Here is a 20,296-nt window from a genome sequence, read left to right as displayed (position 1 = left end):
AACTGGTTACTTATCTTTATTGCAAGATGAAATGCAATAAAGATAAGTGCAAAGCACTATACTTAGGAAGGAAAAAAATCAAATGCACACATGTAAAATGGGCAATAACCAGTGAGGCATTAGGACTCCTGACAAAGATCTAAGGGTTATAGTGAATCACAAATTAAATGGGAGTCAAAAATGTAATGCAAATAGGCTAATATCATTCTAGGATGTATTAACAGGAGTCTCATATCAAAGACATGGGAGGTAATTGTCCCATTCTATTCAGCACTGGTAAGGCCTCAGTTAGAGTATTGCATCCAGTTTGGGGTACTACATTTTGAGAAAGATGTGGACAAACTGAAGAAAGTCCTGAAGAGAGCAACAAAAATTATACAAATCTAGAAAACCTGGAAAGTTTAAAAAAAAACTGGAAATGTTCACTATTGAGAAAAGAAGACTGATAATAGTCTTCAAATAGGTTTGGCACTGTTATAAAGAGGACAGTGATTAATTGTTCTCCATGTCCACAGAAGGTCAGACAAAAAGTAATAGGCTTAATCTGCAGTAAGGGAGATTTAGATTAGATATTAGAAAAAAACAGTCTAACTATAAGGGTAATTAAGCACTGGAAGAGGCTTCTATGGGATGTTGAGGAATCTCCATCATTGGTAGTTTTCAAGAACACGTTAGACAACAGCTGTCAGAGATAGGCTAGGTGTAGTCGGCCCTGCCTCAACACAGGAGGCTGGTCTACATGACCTCTCAAGGTCCCTTTCAGCCCTATATTTCTATGATAATCCTATCAGTTCTTTAGCAAGTGAGTTTTTCAAAGCTGAAAAGACCTGGGTAAAATATAAGCAGAAAAAATGTTTTAAACTTTCAGGCTTTTTTAAAAAAAAACATATAATTAAAAAAGAACTAAAAGGACAAAAACAGACTTTTTTCCCTTTGTAGGTCATTTTTAACCTAAAATGCTTCTCCTAAGCATAACTAAAGGAAGAGGCTGCTCTCCTTAGCTAACAAACTCATAATAAACTGCATTTTGCTGTAAATGTTTATACCATGTTCCCAAAATATATACAGATTAGGCTGATCCTAGCAGAGTGTTCATTTGTGTATTTGGAAGTTTGTATATATAAATATCTATCTAATCAGAGTAGGGTTAGATGACACAATGGTAAAAATACCCATACCTGGACTACCCTGCAACTTCTGCCATTACTACCACCAGTGATGCTGTACTGAAGGGTATCGAGTTATAACTAGGAATCTTGCTAGCAGGGGTGCTGGAGCAATTTGTATAGCGGGGGTCTGAGAGCCATTGAACCAAACTGTAAACCCTGTCTATAATGGAAACCACTTCAAGCCAGGGGGTCTATGTTTGCTGGTGTAGGTAAGGCCTTTATGTGTGGAAGTCTGACCTGAGCGCATAAAGACTTTCATAAATGCATTGTCCTGTGTCCATCTTCAGAAGGCTGACCTTCCTTTTTCAGGTGCAACTGGAACCTATGAAAACAACGGCTGTGCTTTTGCTCCTGAAATCCAGCTGAGCTGGAAAGTGTGGATATTATTTTTCTGTAGTCTTATTTAATGATTACTCATTTCTGATCAGGAACACATTATAAACTCGTAATAATAATATATCACAAACAAACAAATCTCCCAGAGCATACCAATACTGGTAAAGATAATTTACTCACAATGATTATAATTGCATTTTTAACCTTTGCTCCAAAAGAGGAAATGGAAGACAAATGATAATATTTTTACTCCGGCACTCAAAAAATCAGATTATTTTTCCTGAACAATAATACCAGGCTTTCAGACCTACTGAAAACTTCTTTTCTGAGCTGCGGAAAGGGCATGGTATTATAAAATGAATGGATTTGTTTGATAAAGAAATGTTAATGTTGTTTACAATGTAAAGAGAAAAATATCCCATTACTGCAAATCATTTGTGCAAAAACATCTCTTCTGATTTAACAGGAAGCCACCATGCACTGCTCCCATCTCTCTACAAGCACACCAGTTCTAGGCCCATTATTTATTCTCTCACCACCTGTTCCTGTTGTACAGTGCCCCCCCTCCCAGTTTCAATGGATAAGAGTTTTGGACAGAAACATGAAGACCATACACTGAATCTTAAGCTTTACAGAGTTGAGTCCCAATTTAATTACTTCAGAGGGGGCCCAAAATTTTTTGAAGAGGCCCTGCTCAGCCTTAGATACTGCCTTCACTTTCTGTGGTATGCATTCAGAGCAATTCCACTGATTCCTACAACTGTTGCCTCCTTTTCAAAGATTACAAAGATTTCAAAGTATTTTTTCCAGATTTACATCTGTGAAACAGAGCAAAATTTGTCCCCAAAGTAATTAGATATTTTTTTAAAAAAAAAACACATTGATTTCAGGGGAGCATAGACCTGGAGTAACATATTGGTTCCTCCCCTCAGGCCTTCAGAACTTGTTTTTTAAACTATTTTTAATGTAGACAGCTGAGTAAAAAAAAAATTCTCAGTATTCATGTGATACAAATTTTAGCTAAGAAATTCCAATGAATAGTACAGTAAAACAATAAGGAACAGAATTATTAGTTCCAAATATGCACATTTTAAAAAAATATTTGGAATGCAAAAATTATTTATTTTATAACCTTTTAACTATGGTTTATAACTTATTGTTTATATTATAGGCATGATTTCTAAACAAATTAGGTGGGGATTTATATGTGCATTTGAATGCCTAGTTTGTGGTGAAGCTCATTGTAAACAAGAATTAGTATTTGCATGTGCCATGGTTAATAATTACTTTTTATATGCACAATTTCCTGATTTGCACACACAACTGAACGATTCTTTTTAAAACCTCAGACTCTTTATTCTTGAAAAGAATTATTCTATCCTTATGTTGCCAATATTCTGTATACACTTTATATTCTGGCATATAGAAGAATTGTGTTGGTTTATGTGGCTAGTATCTTAATATAATATAAAGTAGCCTATTATAGCCAAAAGAATAAATAATATACAGAAAAGAGATACTACGGTATGAATGAGCTGCTCTATTGGAAACTTTCACTGTGCTGGTTTCAGACAGCAGTATCACAAGCGTTCACTCAATGGTTAAATTTGGTACTGACAATGTGCATCCCACAGTTTTTAACATGGTCATCATTTGACATTCACTGTCCAAGAATCTCCACAAAATCAAATTAAGAAGCATGGCCAGGGCAGCAGATGTGTGTGAGCCCAGATTCCCCTATTTCTCCTCTTATATTTCTGCCAGCTTTGTGACCCAAACATTAAGCAGACATCCCAGCTGTTTTTGAGTGGTTCACAGCACTGTGCTTTGGAGGAAAGTATGGAAATTGAAGCAGAACCATATTCTGTAGTGTGTGCTGCTGCCAGTGTTTCTGCTCAGTGGTAAAGGTGGCACAACTACTGATGCTTGGCCTAGAGGCTACCCTGGAAATGAACCAAAATGTACAGTTTGTAATTTGAGAAATCGTGCCTATCCAAGTACCTGAGGTAACATGTATGGCATTTTACATCTGTTTGTCCTGCTTTTCTTCCTTTGATCAACAAGTTGTTATAAATATGAAGCCTAGCAACTGAAAGAAGAATTTTCAGCTTGAGACAGAATAGGAATAGCATGTTTCAATTTGCTGTAACAGCCTTGAGAAGCCAATGACCACTACAGTGGACTATGGCTTGTGAATAACTAATACTTCTTCTACTGTACTTTCCCATTTTCCTTCCATAGGTAAACATAGTGGAATGGTGATTGGAATATTTATCCTTTAAGGAGTAAAGTATATTGAGATTTCTATGTCCTAATGTCAACATCTTTCTTGTTGCAGTGGATTTTGTTGGTGACAGAATCATACTAATGTTTGTAATGATGCTGCATGACCACGTTGGTACAATTAGATGCTGTAGAACTGTGATAAGCTCCCCATGTAATTCAGGAAGAATTCCTGTTCCTCTACCCTATTATTTGTCATTTAAGTTTAAGCTTTTCTGTGCCGTCATTCAGCAGTATGTGCATGCCCCAAGTACAGGATGGAAAATGGGTGTACTCTACCAGGGCCTGACCAGAGGGCACAAGACCAAGAGGCCTAAGCAGAGGGCACAAGACTATCACCATGAGAAAAAAATTCAGGCTAAATTGTGGATGTTTGAATTTGACTAAATGTTATTTATATAATTTTGATGAGTATGTTTGTAGCTATGTCTCTAGGTGGCACCCAGATCTCATGAGATCTTGCAAGATTTACTTGAACCAATCTGAAATAGTGCTAGAATGGAAGCAACATTCTGAACAGTGAGCTGGTCCTCCAGGGTGCCTAGAGAAGCTGAGACCAGATCTCAGGGACAGGGAACAGTACCTCCAGGTTGCCTAGAGGGCATTTGTCACTCTTATATCATTAATATAAGTGCTATATGCTGTGTGTTGCTATAAAACAAGTCAGGCCACCAGAAATGTCAAGATCTTAAAGAAAGGGAAAGAAAATAAGCTAGAGGACACCAGTCAATCCTCCAATTTTTCTAGACAAACAAGACCTCTCAACAGTCTGGTTCAAGCAATGCATAAACTGGGAAACTGGGTGAATAAAAATGGCAAGGTGATGTGATTTCAATACAGGACTTGGAAATCGATGAAGAAAAGCAGCCAGATGAATCATGTAATTCCAATCAAATAACTTCCAGAGATGTCGAGTAATATAACCACCAGCACCACCAGACTCAAAGGAAGGTTTGCAAGAAGGAGGAGAGAGCAGTACTTACTAATTCATATTTTTGAAAGATCCAGGATTATGGCCTAAACACATTACAGATTATGTTCACCAAAAAGGTGTTCTATCAGGTATACTGAATGTCGAAGAAATGCAGAAGCTAGTGAAGTCAGTGCCAAAAGACATTGGTAGCCATAGTTTTCCTGAATCCCGTCTCGAGTGTAAGACAAAAAATTCCAAGAGACTGGCTTGTTTGGAGTGCTACCAACAAACCATGACAGCTATTTTCTGAAGGGGAAGATAAACAATGCCATATAGTGGCAAAAAGGAAAGGGTTATTTGTTAACTGTGGCAGGGGGGGCGGGGGGGAAATGGCACAAACTATATAATAAACTTCCTGAAGATGAAATGAGCGTAGAACATGAAACCTGCTACTGCCAGTGGAAGGAATTAGATGAGTTGCTGTAAGGTGGACAGAGAGTAGACAGTGACATTCAAACACAAAATTAACAGAAGCTGCAATATGGAGAGCAAAATTGGAAAGAATGTTGGATGTTACCATACATCTTGCTTCAGAGGTTTAGCATTCCAAGAAGATGATAATCTGATGGCTGATCAACATAAATGCAACTTTATTTGAACTCTTGAGTTACGAGCTCATTATGACAGCATAACTCATGACTAATATCAAACGGAAGCAGATAGAGGGTAAAAGTTAGAACAATGGCAGGACAGGCACATTACCTCTCCTGGGAGAGACAGAACAAGTTATTGAATAATATAGTAAAAGCATGCAGACAGCCATTCTTGCAGAGAGAGAAAAAATCACCTGTTATTCCATTGTACGTAATGCTACTCCTGATGCCTCTCATGAATGAAATGTGTTGATATTCAGGTTTATAGTTCAGGACCAAGATAGTGGTACATTTAACTTTCAAGAAAGATTTCTTGAGTTCTTCAACTTTTTAATAAAAAAGTGAAAAATAGACAGCCAAAATGCTAATTGTCAGCATGAAGCACCAAAACATTCTACTTGTAGAGGTAAAGGATTTGATAATGATTCTAATATATCAGAATTAAAAGGTTTTCAGGCCTGCATTACGTCCAAAGATAAACTTGACGTGTATTCTCCTTGCACTTCCCATTCACTTAATCTCATAGGAGTCAGTGTTGCAACCACACATACTGAATCAGTAACAGTTTTAGGTTGTGTGTAGCAATCTTTTCATATATTTCAGTGCCTATCCTGTGAAGTGGAAGATTATAATGAATAAGATGCACTGTTCATTCCATTCTCAGTTGGACTTATGCTGGAGTGAAGCCGCTAATTCTGTCCATCCAATGACAAAGGATCTTCTAGGTCTTCTGGAAGCACTGGAATCATAGGCACCATCTTTATGAGTTGCTGGGGTGCTCGAACCCCACTTCACCAGGCTCTGCCCCCACTCCATCCCTTCTCCCAAGCCCCCGCCCCACCCTGCTTCTTTCCACCACCATCCCATCTCTTACCATCCCCATTCCACTCCGCTCCTTTCTAACCCCTTCCCCCAAACACACCCAGCCCTTGTTCCTCCCCCTCCCCCACAGTGCCTCCTACATACCGCTGAATAGCTGATCCGTGGTGGGCAGGAGATGCTGGGAGGGAGAGGGAGGAGTTGATCTGGCGGGGCTGCCAGTACATGCTGAGCACCCACTATTTTTTTTCTGTGGGTGCTCCAGCCCCAGAGCACCCACAAAGTCGGCACCTATGATTGGAATGTGCTCTTGAATTAAATTTGACACATGAAACTTGATCAGAAGTGGAAGTATTGAAATAGTACTTCACTCATTTTCATGAGTTTCGTTGACTAGCTTCTGGTATAAAGTTAGTATTGATGAGAGAAACAAGATTTTACAAGCCTGAGGAATCTCTTGATTTAGACTCGGCTCTCATGGCTGAATTTATTGAAGAATTAAAGCAACTTGGAGATTAGTGGCCCAAAGTTCCTTTAGAAGCATGCTTTGTGGCCGAAAGAATAGGAATTTTGCCACAATTACCACAGAAGAATGTTAGGAAACAGAATGGATTTCATGAGACACCTGAGGAATCAGGTTCAATCACCTCTGAAGATGAGACAATCACTATTCAGAAGGAATGTGTTCACTTTGGACAATGTTATCTGTAAGTTGGAATGCTGATTCAAAGCAACCAATGACATTTGTTTATGTTCTGTTCAGTCCTAAAATATATCACACTGGAACCTGAAGAACTGAAAGAAATATCCACCAAATGGCTATTTCTCAAGTATCGTATGGATCTTTGGGAGACCTTTCCATGTGAAATGTTGCACCTGAAAAAATCTTTAAATCTACTTTTGGAAAAGAACTTGAACTGCTATCACTTATTTTATTTAATGAAATTTACAACAAAAAACTACCAGTAATGTAGAGTGAATTATGCATAGCCCCACAAAATTTTTGCTTATTGCCAGTGACTGTGACAAAAGCCAAAGGAAGTTTCAGCAAGCTGGCCCCCGTCAAAACCTGCACACAATCTAATATGGCACAAGAATACTTAAGTTATCTTGTTGTTTTGTCCACTGAAAAGAAAAACTGACTTTAGTGAGATCATTTGTAATTTTGCAGTGAAAAAGGACAGAAAAGTAAAGCTGTAAAGTGCTACGGCCTATCTGTGCCATTTCAGAAACAAAATACAAATGTCTCTTTCTTTAATTCATGTGTCTTTGTGGAATGGGTTGGGGCCCCATATTATGGATTTGCCCTGGATTCAGTAAAATGCTGCTTGGGACTTAAGTTTTCTGAAGATGTGCAGCCTCCTTATGGAAAGACAGTAATCTCTGCACAGCTAAGATTTGTGAGAAATTCTTACGTGTGAAATGCTGCCCTTGAGCCAAATTCATACTTTATTGCACATTATATTGAGATAGCTGGAAGAAGGAGCATCAGCATGAAAGACACACCTCAAACTGATGTGGGCTGATACAGTACAGTTTTTTTGAAACTTGTATATACATACAGTACTACTGCAAATTTGACATAACTGACTAAGCTTGGTCTCTATGTCTTCTTCTGGCAGTGCTCAGATTCTGTACTACCCTTCGCAAGTAGGTTGTGTATGCTATTGGATAGAATCAAATGGGTGCAAATCTAGAACAGCAAGTGTCTTTAAGTGTAATAACTGTAAATCCTTCATTTCTAGAGTAGGTCTTTTAGCATTTCGTTGGAAGGGACAGTGAGGATTTGTCTTTTCTCCCATGGAAAATGTTCTTATTATAGTGGTTACACCAACTGCACTGTACACAGCAACCTCAGACATGATAGCATTCACTTCTCATTCTGCCCTCATTTCTGTACACCAATAGAAGGGTGACACACAGTCTGGCTCTATGTATGTCCATGAAGCAAATCTTTGTTTCTTCCAACATGTGAATAACCACACTTTATTGACAACTCTGACAGCATCTTTCTGTCACCACTTTGAAAGAAAAGGCAGTCCCACATGTGATCTTCTAATCTGACCTGCATAACACAGACCAATATATGCTGTAGCTCAGCCAGAAGCTCTTTTTGAAAGACACCCAATCTTGACTGAAAGATGTCATATGATGACGAACCCACCATATTCTATAGCTAATTGTTCCAATAATCACCCTCATGTTGAAAACTTGGACTTTATTTCTAGTCTGAATTAGTCTAGCTTCTGCTTCCTACCATTGGCTCTTGTCTGCTAGGTTAAAAAGCCCACTAGTATCAGAAGTCTTCTGCCCACATAGCTAGAGCCTGTGATCAACTCACCACTTAACCTTCTGTTTGACAAACTAGATAGACTTAATCAGCTCAATCTCTCATATGGTTTTCCAGACCCTGAATCACTCTCGTGACTCCTTGCTGAGCCCTCTCCAATTTTTCAAAATCCTTTTTAAATGAAGATGGACTAAAGGCCACTGAGAGATCAAGATCCACAATCAGATATCCTTTATTTAAAATGTTAATGCAAAGCACAGCAATAAGGCATAAAACTAATACAAGTGCTAGAGAAGAGTGCATTCATTGCATTCCCTAAACACTTAGCTCTAATTAATTTGCTAATTTCACAACAATGTGCTCTCTAATTACACAAGGAATTCTTGTCTGATCATGACTGGATACAACAAGGTTCCTTTCTATGAGATACATTATTCAAGTCGACTCGGTCACAGTAGCTGCCTAATTTATGTAAGTACAGCCCTCATCCTAGCAGACAGGCTATTTGAAAAATTTAACAATTACTCATTCTATGTGCAGTTGCACTCCAAATTAGTCACATATGTCAAATAAAAAACCCAAATGCACATAAGGGAGATCACAAATATCTAAAACAAAAATATCAATAGGAGTTAGAAAACAATACAGATGTGGGTGCAAGATATAAATTAAAATATTTAAAATGTAAAGCTGAAAAATACTCCCATTATCAATGCTGAAAATCAGGAGGGAAATGGAGGAACTCCTGGAGTCCTACAGTGCAGGTAAGAGCTGAGGGTATATGGTCAAGTATAAATAATACTAGCTTCCATTTATATAGAGCCTTTCATCCCAAGGTGCTTTGCGGATTTAAAAATCTTACGTAAAAACTCATAAATATAGAGCTCATTTCATCTAACACTGAAATGCAGCTACCCTTGGGGTGGAGTGTAGTAAGTGTTTAACTGCACAGAAGCACAACAAAATAGTTTATGCAGGAAATTGGAAAGGAGTAGTGGCACTGGTGAATAGGTCTGGTTATCTCACCTTCCCATTGCCTTCCAGCAGTTTTCAAACTGCGATCTGCAAAGACCATCCTGGGGGATATTAAATGCAGAATAAAAAACATTTTTAGAGCCAAAAAGTAGAGCAGTTGTATTCATCTCTTCCATACCAGGACCTCCCACCTGTCTAGCTGGGCTCCTCCCCACAACTACACCATCCCATTTAGCAATCTGGAAAGGACAGGGTGATCATGAGCCTCTGATCCTATTCATAACCCCTGAGATAATGGCACCTGAAGTAGCTGATTGCCGTTTTGGGAAAGGAGATCATAGAATCATAGAATCATAGAATATCAGGGTTGGAAGGGACCCCAGAAGGTCATCTAGTCCAACCCCCTGCTCAAAGCAGGACCAAGTCCCAGTTAAATCATCCCAGCTAGGGCTTTGTCAAGCCTGACCTTAAAAACCTCTAAGGAAGGAGATTCTACCACCTCCCTAGGTAACGCATTCCAGTGTTTCACCACCCTCTTAGTGAAAAAGTTTTTCCTAATATCCAATCTAAACCTCCCCCATTGCAACTTGAGACCATTACTCCTCGTTTTGTCATCTGCTACCATTGAGAACAGTCTAGAGCCATCCTCTTTGAAACCCCCTTTCAGGTAGTTGAAAGCAGCTATCAAATCCCCCCTCATTCTTCTCTTCTGCAGACTAAACAATCCCAGCTCCCTCAGCCTCTCCTCATAAGTCATGTGCTCTAGACCCCTAATCATTTTCGTTGCCCTTCGTTGTACTCTTTCCAATTTATCCACATCCTTCCTGTAGTGTGGGGCCCAAAACTGGACACAGTACTCCAGATGAGGCCTCACCAGTGTCGAATAGAGGGGAACGATCACGTCCCTCGATCTGCTCGCTATGCCCCTACTTATACAACCCAAAATGCCATTGGCCTTCTTGGCAACAAGGGCACACTGCTGACTCATATCCAGCTTCTCGTCCACTGTCACCCCTAGGTCTTTTTCCGCAGAACTGCTGCCGAGCCAATCGGTCCCTAGTCTGTAGCGGTGCATTGGAGATGGTCAGGAAGGGTTCTGTCCTTTATGGTCATGTCTGCAGAATGACTGTGTTTTTTCTAATATATTAACTTTATATTGCTATTTCTCTTTCAGTCTTCACAGGAAGTTTTTTGGCCTATTCAAATTAAAATGAAAAACATATTTTTAAAATTCATTAGTGCTGGGTTTCAGCCCTTGCTGGCATAAAGCAGTGCTGGAGCTCCCAGGTCCTCCACTCTCATGATCACTTTGAGTACAAATTATCACTGATGGATTGACTAATTCTGTCCCTATTCTCTCCACTCTTTAAAGTGCTACATCATAGCTCATGAACTTGATGAACTTGGCAAAGCTCATCAAACTCAGATGAAACTCCTTCTTGAACTAGACTTGATGCTCCAGTGAGAGGCATTAGTTAACAGTGCAATTTAAACCAAACCATACAAAAAGAAATGTTACATTTTACAGTTCACACTGTATTAACAACATGATATCTAAAGGCAGTGTGTTTGGGGGTGAAGATAATAGTGAATTCTGTGGATAATTTATCAGGAATCAAGAATATATCTAATGGGGAAATTATGAGAGGCATGATGACAATACCACAGAGTTTGTCAATCAGAAAAAATTGATCCCTTGAGCATCTTATCTATCTTCCTTGACATGAGCTAGATTATTCATGCTCAAAACACACCAGGAACTGAGATACACTGGGTCTGATCCTCCAATGCCTCCACCCCATGTAGTCAGTTACAGTTATACCAAGGGTGCAAAATGCAACCAGACCAGAATAGTAGTTTTACACCCACTGTGCACACTTGTAAATGGCTGCATGAAGTGAATTCTGTCTTTACCTAAACTAGTTTAGTTGTGCATACTCTTACATACAGGTGATCAGCTCATGTGATGTGATGTGATGTGATTAACAGATTTATATAATGCAATACAACATGCACAACTACACAAAACAATCCCTACCTCTGACAGCAAGGGCGGTGTGCTCTTCAGGGGTCACATGTTTCTCTGCATTTGACATTGGTAACTCACTGCGCAGTTAGCAAACATGAAGCAATGCAGAGTCAGCCAATCCTGCCCACAACACTGGGTGGTGTGGGAGCAGAAAAAAGTGTAATGTGTTCTGGGCTCACACTCATTTACATGAGGTCTTGACGAGAAGGGTGAAGAAGACACCAAAATCTGATTCACCCACTGAGTTGCAGGACTCTGGAAACAGTAAGTCTAGGTGGAGTCAGGGTGTACCTGCACAAGTCATCCATAGGTCCCACCACCCCAGGAGATCTATGTTGACACCAGGGGGTGCTACTACCCCTGAAATGGATCTTTACTGGCTCCCGGTGGAGCAGATTACTGTCATACCAGTGAAAAAAGTTCACAGTAATTGTCTTCAATACATAGCAGTTTATTGCGAAGGAATTACACAAGTGGTAAAGTTTCAGAGTAGCTGTAGCTCGCGAAAGCTTATGCTCAAATAAATTTGTTAGTCTCTAAGGTGCCACAAGTAGTCCTTTTCTTTTTACAAGTGGAAAAGGGTTATATTAAGCACATAATCCTATATTAGATATTAAGAGCTATACATTAAGAGCTATGCATTCCTCTTAACGAGTATCTCTTTCACAAACATACACAAACAGGCCCTGCGCTAGCATCACACAGTTCCTACTTGGCAAACATAGAAGGTGGTTACCAATTTTATAGATGGCTTCTTTCCTCCTGGTCTGTTCTTCCCCGCCCTCTGGTCTGTCTTGGATTCCCCCGAGGCAAGGCCTTGGTTGCCTTGAGACATCTCTGGTTCACAGTCCGGCTTGAGCCCATGGAGCAGAGTTTTGGCTACTCTGTCTAGCTGTGTTGCTTCTTCAAGCATCAATTAATGAATCCCAACCACAATAATTTATTTTGCTTGATTCTTATACTCTTTTTCCTCAAAGGAGTCACATGTCTTAAAAGCATGCCCAGTGGGCATGTGGTTACTAATTTTTACCTGATTAATATTTTAGAAGGGGCGGGGGAGGGGGTACTGAATGAAGATCACCCCACATTTACTCACTTATCAATCATTCACTCTGGCTTTCTGTGTGGTGCCCTTGCTGTAAGGTCACTACAATCAGGTCAACCTGTGCTCCATGCTGGAACTTTATACATGTGATATTTACTTTTGCATGGGCCATATTTGCCAACCAATAGGTTCAATATCCATTGTACATGCAGACTTTGCCAGTCCTTTATCAAATCTGCTTCTGCTTAAAGGGTCCTCTGCAGCCATTCAGTCATGTTTAAGTCATGTCAAGTTATGCTGACACCATTCATTCAGTATGGCCGCACCAATCTGGCATCATCCCAACAACCTAGAGCTGGCTAGTACAAAAAAATGAGCATTTCCTGCCTGTTAGAGAACAACAACTGGTTGACAGGAGAGTCATTGACCCCTCCCCTCTCCCGTGAGAAACCTCCACCAGCAGGCCTTCTGTGGAGCTTCTGCTGGAATTTAGATTGACCATTGAGCCCAAGGAGGTTAATCTGGCACAAAGAAAATAGAGAGCATCATGACAGGGTGTTTAAACCCCACACTAGGGCAGAAGGAATTAAAGAGCCACTGTGGGGCCAGGCAACCCCACCCAGCTGCACCTGCAGAGCATGCTCCAGGGGGAGGAGAGACTTAAAAGGAAGCCAGACAGCTCAAAAGGGGGCTGACAAGGCAGGGAGAAGGATCTGTCTTTGGAGTGCCTGAGAAGAGACACTGCAGCAGCCTCTCTGGGAAAGGTGCCTACCTGCTGGGCCCAGAAAGACTGAAGGTACCATTTGTAACTTTTCTTTAGCACCTTTTCTTTTTCTACAGACTGCAAAGCTTGGACCCAGGAGGGAGGAGGTGGCTCAGATGCTCTTGGGTCCTGATCCTTTGGTTAACCCTCACAGGGTTGTGGGCTGGAGCCTGGTAAAGTCGGACTGCCCAGCTCCCTCCCCTTGCATTAAGAAAAAACTGACCACTAGGCAGTGTTTCCAAAAAGCACAAAGCATCAGGGACACCTAAGTGAAACAGACAAACCAAACACAAAAGCAAAGAGCTAGTGGCAAGGCAATCTGCAGGAACAAAAGCCAATTGAAACAGTGAAATTACGGACTACTGTTGCAAAGTAGTAGGCAAGGAGTAAGCAGGTACAATTCCATTGTATGCTGTTTGTGCCAGAATAGGCCCCATGGTCTTGATTTTCTTGTTGTTGTGATGGTGAGTCTGTGAACACTTCTCGCGAATTTCATTAGCACTCAGTCACTTCAATAGGCAAACAAATGGAACATTATTTTTCTGAAACAAATCATGTTTTCAGAGTGGTAGCCGTGTTAGTCTGTATCAGCAAAAACAATGAGGCGTCCTTTTGGCACCTTGTTAGAGACTATTTGGGCATATTAAGGTCAAATACTTGCAGTTAACCCATTCACATACAAAGAAGTCATACTAACCATTGGTCTTCTTACAGCACTTCTTAGAAGAGTGCTACTGCTGGGTCTGTACTATATTTTTTTTTTAGCCATATGAAGAGTTCATTCCTTGATTTCAGAGGTGTGGTTCTGGTAATACTGATTTGTACTGTAATTTTCTTTCTCCTCAGTTTCTCTGTTCCCTTATCTCAGTTTGGAGTGTTGCAGAGCGGTATTGCTTCCAAGATATATGGGAATCAAACAACACTTTCATTTATTTATTATTTCATCAGTCTTCCATGCAGAGTGTAATAGAAATTGCCCCTTTCCCTCTTCAGTATTTGATAAAGTAAAATTATTTCAATTTAATACATTTATTAGCAAGAGGGCTTTTTTGGAGCAGTAATTATTTTTGAAATGATGCAGGTTTGAAGGATAATTTAAGGTCAGTTTGATTTACAGCTGACTCCAGTGTAGCATGTCAATATATTACCTGAAACATCATTTCATTTACTGAGTGACTTCACTAAGTGTGCGGCAGGAAACAAGATCCTTCCATTTTTCATCTATAGTTAATACATGGCTTCCAGCCACAGAAAGAGAATAGTTGTAATTGAGAGATATCAGTGTGTTGAGTTGGTAGTAAAGCAGTAACACTTGAGCTGCTATCATACCAGCTTTTCCATTTTAAAACCATGTTTATGAGTTAATCATGAAGAAGCAAGAAAACATTTTAAAAATTGATGTGGGGTAAGCTCTGGCACACAAGGTTGCAGACCAGGAGCATTTGCTGTAAAACAGAATAAATGGGAGACTAACCCATTTGTCCTGTTTTATCAGTGTCAAATCACTGAAGTTTTACAATTTCTGATTTTCCTCTCCTACATTTTGCTATTTATTTTAAATGATATATACATGAATTTCCAGTCCAACTCGCTCTCCCATAACTGGGATGATGCTTCTGCAGGGCCAACAGAAGCATAAAGCAGTAAAAGGTATATATGTAGGTAAAGTAAGCAGATACAAATTCCAGTTGAAGAACCTTTACTTGACTTAAAGATCCCAGAATAAGTTTGCAGGTAGTATATTTTTTCTTTCAATGGGAAAGTTTGCTCTGGAGTCTTAAGAGGCAGTAAATTTGGGACTAGAGTTGTGTGGACGGTGGAAATCCCATTCATTAAAGATTTTGAGATTTAAAAATCTGGCTTCATTCCAAATCAGAATGAAACCTGAAATTGTCAAAATTCTGTGAAGGAAAATTTTGGGAAAAAAATCAGATGAATCAAATGGATGTAGATGTTTTAAAAGTCTTTTATACTATATGATATTTCATAAAATAAAAACATAAAATAGAAATGAAAAGTCATTTAAAAATGAAAAATCAAAACATTTCATTCAAAAAATGTTGAAACGGGACATTTCAACATTGCCAGTGCTTTTTTCCCAGGTTTTTCTCTGAAACAAAATTTTGGTGAAATTGATGTGATTTCGTGAAGCATTTCAGTGTAAACAGAACTGCATTCTCCAATGAAAGATGTTATCTGCACATTTTCCAACCATCTCTACTTGTGACTTTACAAAAATATTTTTACAGAGTCACTTTTCAGAGTACCACTACTCATTAAGCTTCCCACAGCTGTACCAGTACATAAAAGGTTATCAAAGAGTGGAAGATGACTGATAACCTTATGAAGATTCTGTAAGACGTATGGATGAGTGTAAATAAAGGGGCATGATTTGGTATGGTGCCACAAGGACATCATGGTGAGCCAATGTACTTAAGTGATGCATTCTTCTCACTCCATACCTCAGACCTGAAGCCAAATAATTCTGATCTTAACTAGCATGTCCACTGCACTCACGTTGCCTCAATAAGCATGCACTTAAAATAAGCAGACTCAGGCAAGCAAGCAATAGGAACACATCCAGTTCTACGCTCTGACCCATATAGCACAGCCAATACACCTTTTTTTAGATAGGAGCATGCTGTTGGCTCCCACAACTGCCTTCTGCCAATACCCATTCCCCACCTCAGTTCTTCCCTGTTTTCTTCCCAGGCTTCTTAGAGACACTTAAAAAATATGTGATTATTTGTGTCTTATTTTTTCATAACAAATGCTTTCATAATTGTTACTTTTTTAAAAAATAAAACAATCCTAAAAATAAAACAAACCCAGCCCACATGGAATGTATGTTATGGTGCAGTAACAAATCAGTGCCGATATGCATGCACTTTACCTTTTTGGTGGGAAAATGGATTTTACTTCTAAGCTTCCAAAACCATGAGGAAAAATTATGAAAAAATATTTTGTTTCCTTTAACCCTTTGCTGCTCTTTCAGCATTTGCAACCCAGCACTCTTGTATAGTTGGCTAGAGATTGGAGCTACAAGGCCAGATCCTAAGCCCAATCTAAACCCCTTTACAGATAAATTACTGAGTAGCAACTAGGACACAAAACTAGTAGAAGTCTAGTAGTTAGGATACAAAAACCTCCTGTTGACCGCTTAGAATAAGGGTGTAAAAGGATGTAGCTGAACTGAGGGAAAGAGTGAAGGCCACCTTTCAAGGTGTGTTTTTGTGGGTGTAGAAATCAGTTTGTTGGATTTGAGAGGGAACCACAGATACAAGCTACTCAGCAGTACAAAAGACAAGCACACTTCATTCAAGGTTGCACAGAATGCATTTTTCTAGACGCTGGATAAAAACGCAGTGCTATGTATATAGCATGTGCTGTGGCTGCAGAATGAGCCATTCAGTGGGAGCTTAATGAACTGAATCTGGTAGAATGTGAACTTCACACAGAAATAAATCTGAGGAAACAAAGAGATAGGGATTTTAAAAGCTACTTTTTAGGGGGAAGAAAGAAGTATTGAGCAGTGATTGTGGGTTGTAGCATCTAGTGTTTCGCCCACATATAGGGATATCCAGGTACTCTACCTAAGTCAAAATCAACTACCAGCCAAGACTCCTTGCATTCAACCCATTTGAGAGCCATAAACACTGCATTTCTCCAACTACTGTGTTCCTTTCTTTCTCTCACCGCTGCATGTAGAGAAAGAAATCACATATTGATTTTTTTCTATGTAATAGCATCATGAACAAAAAGGCAGTGGTGTTGAGGATACTTCTAGGAAAGAGCAGAGCATCACCAACAATGCTTCTGCCTTTTCTCTTAGTTGACAGACCTATGACTCAGCCAGGTGCTAGTCTGCTTCCAGGAAATACAAAACAGACTTCAACGAGAAACTGCAGAACTGGAACTAATTTGCAAACTGGACACCATCAAATTAGGCCTGAATAAAGACTGGGAGTGGCTGGGAGGGGGGAGAAACAAAGGCTCTCTCTCTGTCTGTGTGTTGCTTTTGCCGGGAACAGAAAAGGAATGGAATCTTAGAACTTAGTAAGTAATCTAGCTAGATATGTGTTAGATTCTGTTTTGTTTAAATGGCTGATAAAATGAAAATAAAATTAAAATGTGCTGAATGGAATTCCTGTTTTGTGTCCTTTTGTAACTTAAAGTTTTGCCTAGAGGGATTCTCTATGTTTTGAATCTGATTACCCAGTAAGGTATTTACCATCCTGATTTTACAGAAGTGATTCTTTTTACTTTTTCTTCCATTAAAATTCTTCTTTTAAGAACCTGATCGCTTCTTCATTGTTCTTAAGATCCAAGAGTTTGGGTCTGTGTTCACCTATGCAAATTGGTGAGGATTTTTATCAAGCCTTCCCCAGGAAAGGGGGTGTAGGATTTGGAAGGATTTTGGGGGGAAAGACATTTCCAAGCAGGCTCTTTCCTTGTTATACATTTGTTAGACGCTTGGTGGTAGCAGTAATAAAGTCCAAGAGAAAAAGGAAAATAGTTTGTACCTTGGGGAAGTTTTAACCTAAGCTGGTAAAAATAAGCTGAGGGGGTTTTCAAGCAGGTCCCCACATCTGTACCCTAGAGTTCAGAGTGGGGAAGGAACTTTGACATGGTGGCAGAGCGGTGGGATTAATTTGAAATCATTTTGAGATCATTTTGAGATTTTTTTGAACAAGAAGCACATATTTTAAAAAGGGATTTTTTTTTCCTTTGGGCTGGTGGAAAGCAGGTTTTCAGCTGAAAGCAGTTAGAGTTTTTTTTGTGTCTGCTTGGGGGCCAGAGCAGAGACAAAAGGGAATTGTCTTTTGTGAGCTAGAGTTTTCTCTACCTAAAGGCAGGGAAGTTAACCTCCTGCAGGGAAATTCACAAGTCTTCACAGACCTGAAGTTTTTTTTACCTAAGAGCAACTAGAGGGGTTTTCTGTCTATTTGCCTGGAGGTGTTAGGTTTTTGGGGGTTTTTTTAAGGATTTTTCTGTAGGCTGACAATCACTATCCGAGAACATAGGTATCCGGTTACAGCACAGCAAAATTTTACAAGCCAAGTTTTTTGTTTGTTTTATTTCTAATTCTTGGGTGTAAAGTTAGTTAAAAACAGAGAGGCAAACATGACAGAGCCCAAAACAGAAACAGCCAAAGAGGCTGCCCACAGGAGAACTATGGAGGCAAAGGGAAAAGAAATGGAGGAAAAGGAAAAAGCCCAAGAGGCTGCCCACAGGAGAGCTAGGGTGGCAAGGGAAAAAGAAATGGAAGAAAAGGAAAAAGAATGGAAGCATGCTGAGGAGGGAAGGGAGGCTGCCCACAGGAGAGCTATGGAGGCAAGGGAAAAAGAAATGAAGCATACATTGGAGATGGAGAAGGCAAAGGTTCATCAGAATAGCAACCCTTCTCCAGGTGCCACTTCATATCCCAGGAAGTTCCCCACCTACAAGGCAGGCGATGATACCGAGGCCTTCTTAGAAAACTTTGAAAGGGCCTGCCTTGGGTACAGCATCTGTACAGACCAATACATGGTAGAGCTGAGCCTGCAGCTCAGTGGACCCTTAGCTGAGGTGGCGGCTGAAATGCCTAAAGAACACATGAATAAGTATGAACTGTTTAAAACCAAGGCAAGAGTCAGAATGGGGCTAACACCCGAGCATTCCTGTCGGCGGTTCAGAGTCCTAAGTGGAAACCAGATGTGTCATTTACCTGACATGCCTACCACATTGTGAAACATTGGGATGCCTGGATATCAGGAGCAGCAAGTGTTAAATCTCCAGAAGGTTTGCCCTTACTAATGCAAATGGAGCAGTTCTTAGAGGATGTTTCTAAGGAAATAGAAAGATACATCCTAAATGGGAAGCCCAAAACTGTAACCGAGGTGGGGGAAACTGGAGCCAAATGGGTGGAGGTGGCAGAAAAGAAAAAAACTGGTCGCGGTTGGAGTGGATACAGGAAGGGACCTCAGACCTCAGACCACACCCTACTACCGGGGGCAGCCCAAGGCCCCCACTACCCCCCAAGGATCCCTTCAGAGACCTTATCATCGCACCTCACCGTAATTTCCTGGAAGGAACTATGGAAAGCCTTTGGGAAGCTCATGGGGTAAATCACTTGGTTGCCACTCCTTACCACCATCAAACAAATGGCATGGTGGAGAATTTTAATGGAACTTTTGGGGCCATGATACGTAAATTCGTAAATGAGCACTCCAATGATTAGGACCTAGTGTTGCAGAAGTTTCTCTTTGCCTACGGAGCTGTACCACATCCCAGTTTAGGGTTTTCACCATTTGAACTTGTATATGGCTGCGAGGTTAAGGGGCCATTACAGTTGGTGAAGCAGCAATGGGAGGGGTTTACACCTTCTCCAGGATCTAATATTCTGGACTTTGTAACCAACCTACAAAACACCCTCCGAACTCTTTAGCCCTTGGTAAAGAAAACCTACAGGATGCTCAAAAAGAGCAAAAAGCCTGGTATGATAAACACGCCAGAGAGCGTTCCTTCAAAGTAGGGGACCAGGTCATGGTCTTAAAGGCGCTCCAGGCCCATAAAATGGAAGTGTCATGGGAAGGGCCATACACGGTCCAGGAGCGCCTGGGAGCTGTTAATTATCTCATAGCATTCCCCACCTCCAACCAAAAGCCTAAGGTGTACCATATTAATTCTCTAAAGCCCTTTTATTCCAGAGAATTAAAGGTTTGTCAGTTTACAGCCCAGGGAGGAGATGACGCTGAATGGCCTGAAGGTGTCTACTACAAAGGGAAAAGGAGTACTTGTGGCACCTTAGAGACTAACAAATTTATTAGAGCATAAGCTTTCGTGAGCTACAGCTCACGAAAGCTTATGCTCTAATAAATTTGTTAGTCTCTAAGGTGCCACAAGTACTCCTTTTCTTTTTGCGAATACAGACTAACACGGCTGCTACTCTGAAACCTGTGATACTACAAAGGGAAAAGTGCTGGTGGCGTGGAAGAGGTGAACCTCTCCATGACCCTTGGGCATATGCAGCGACAACAGA

Source organism: Dermochelys coriacea, chromosome 2 (genome assembly GCF_009764565.3).
Source record: "Dermochelys coriacea isolate rDerCor1 chromosome 2, rDerCor1.pri.v4, whole genome shotgun sequence".
Classification (NCBI taxonomy): Eukaryota; Metazoa; Chordata; order Testudines; family Dermochelyidae; genus Dermochelys; species Dermochelys coriacea.
This window is presented reverse-complemented; position numbering follows the sequence as displayed.